This window comes from Mandrillus leucophaeus, unplaced genomic scaffold (assembly GCF_000951045.1).
Source record: "Mandrillus leucophaeus isolate KB7577 unplaced genomic scaffold, Mleu.le_1.0 Scaffold50, whole genome shotgun sequence".
NCBI lineage: Eukaryota > Metazoa > Chordata > Mammalia > Primates > Cercopithecidae > Mandrillus > Mandrillus leucophaeus.
The window spans coordinates 7,790,637-7,793,248 of record NW_012105365.1 but is presented as its reverse complement, the minus strand read 5'-3'; positions in this window follow the sequence as shown (position 1 = coordinate 7,793,248).

Here is a 2,612-nt window from a genome sequence, read left to right as displayed (position 1 = left end):
AAAAAAAAAAAAAAAATTCCGAGCCAGGCACCGGATAATGAGGCACAACTGTTGTGTGGAAAGAAAAAAAAAAAAAAAATTAACAAGGTCTGCTGCAGTGGTGCTTAAGAAGCAGTTCCTTTTATCTAAGCTCCTCTGATAGCCGGTGGCAGACTCTAATCCTGCTCCCTGCTTCATTCGGCTCCGGGGAAGCAGAATGAAAGGGAAACAGAGAGAGAGAGAGAGAGAGAGAGAGAGAGAGAGAGACCGTGAGCAGCGCGGACTTTTCCTGTACGCATGTAGGGGGAGATGACACAAGATCCCACAGACAGGTTTCCCCAACACTCACTAGACTGGCTGACAATGGGAGAACAGGCGAGCTCAACCCACTCCCCTTCCCTCCTGTCACACAACACATGCAAAAAACATCTCGTAGAGATTAGAGCCGGGAGCAGAACCCTCCGGCGTGCCTGTGAAAGGCATGTAGCTATAAATTTACTTCCCAAGGCAAGCGTTGTTTTATAGCCATTTTTGGGTGCAATTTTGATTTAAAAAATCTGAATTCTGCTACCTACAAAATTTACAATTCATGCTCATTATACAATCCTGTTGAACTTGTGCATTTTGTGTGTGTGTGTGTGTGTGTGTCTATATATCCTCATCAATACAACTTTAACCACTGAAGGTTTTAAAGCCTTGTTAGAGATCATTCCCGCCTCCCAACAAACCCCCTGGGCTCAACCACCCCCTTCCTCTGTCCCACTGCAATTTCAGGGAAGACATTCCTAGTAAAGCCCATTCCAACAATCAGTTCAAGACAAATATAGGTCCTCTGAGAATTATAAATTACAACGGGGGATTCTCAAAAGGATACTCAGAATTTAAAAACATCTATGGTTTTCCAGCTTCTGGAATGCTCTGGCTAACATTTTTAATGCATCACATCTCATTAATTAAAGACACTTCCCTAGTTTTGGTTTAAAGGGCAGCGGAAGATGACAAAGTTCACAAAAGTCCCTGCTGAGTGTCAAGGAGTAACATGAAAAGAATATCTCCGTGTCTTCATGAGCTGCTGAAGGGTTACTAAATTTTCTGTGGTTCGCATAGGCATGTGTTCAGGCAGTCATACGAACACCATTAGTTCTTCCTTCTGAAACAAGTAGTTGTCTGTGGCCTCTCAGTTTTCTCTCTTATTTTTGGTTCAGTTTTACTCAAAGCTGATATTTTTATAAGAATCTTTAGGGGACGTACAAAAAAGTTAACAGAACAGAACTTTCTCTCCTTTATTCCCCAACTGATTCTGCCCTACCCTCTCCTACCACCGCTCCCCACCCCCCACCTCCAGATACAGCACTTGGAATCCAGAGACTCAACTTCAATAGTATGGAAACTTCTTGATTGAAGGGAGAGAGTGAGTCTCACAATTAAAAACATAAACACCTACTGAAAGTGGCTTAGTATTCTTAAGAAAATGATCTAAGCATTGTCACTACAGCTTTCATTACTTAATGTCTACAGACCAACAGAGAAAGCACAGCGCGCTCTCTTTCTCTCTCTCTCCCTCTCTGCCTTTGAATGTGTGGCTTGTGTGAATGTAGGTGGAGAAGGAGGAAGAGGACCAGGAGGATTTAAAGAGGGGGAGAATGGGGAAAAGGAAGGAGGAATTCTCTCTACTTCACTAGATTGACTCATCAAACAGATCTTATTGTATTTGTCAGTTTCCGCAAGCCTATTGATCAGCCAGTATTGTTAAGAAAATAAAATCCAAAAATAATGTTGGTTTTACTGATTCCCACACTTGTTATCCTGGGCACTTTTCATGCTCTAGGCAATGGATTAAGGCTACAGATGACAAGAGGCTTGTCTGTCTTCCATGGATTACTCTCTATAGACATTCATTCTGCAGAGGAATTCATGCCGCTTTGGGATTATTTCAAGGATTGGACTAATGAACTATCCTATTGAAATCTCACATATAATTAGTTTAAATGCTTTAAATAGTTTTACCATTTTTATTAGTATATATTTTATGTCTTTAAAATATTTTTATATGTTTACTCTTTTTTTCTAGAAGAGCAAGTTATTTTGTCAAAACTAAACAGGATAAAAAAATGTATAAGTGTATCCATTTCACCTGTGTAATGTCTACTCCTGAAATATTTTTATATGCTCCAAGTAAAACAAAAGGCTGTAAATTTAGATAAAAGAGGGTCAAAAATGGCTACATGGGGGAAGAAAAACATAAAATCTGGATTTTGAACCACAAAATCAGGACAGAGTTATTTCACTTCAGAAAACGAAAAATTTAAATCAATGTTGATGCATGGAAGTTGGTAGCGCAGACACCTCCACATATACACTATTTTTATAAACTGTGATCTGATTATTTATATTTGATATTTTTCTTACCCTCCAAATTATTTATGATCTTCGTGTTTTTCCAGATGTTTAAAAGTTTCATGAGTTTGCATTTACATTTGCTTTTCTGCAGATTTTTTATTTAAGAAATGTAAAAATAGTAAATTCTTCAGGCAAACTAACTGTCCTAGATTGATTAAATTGTAAAATATTAGAAATGTCCGGCCACACACAGATAATTCAAATGTTAAATTAAAAATGAAAGAAGAAATGGC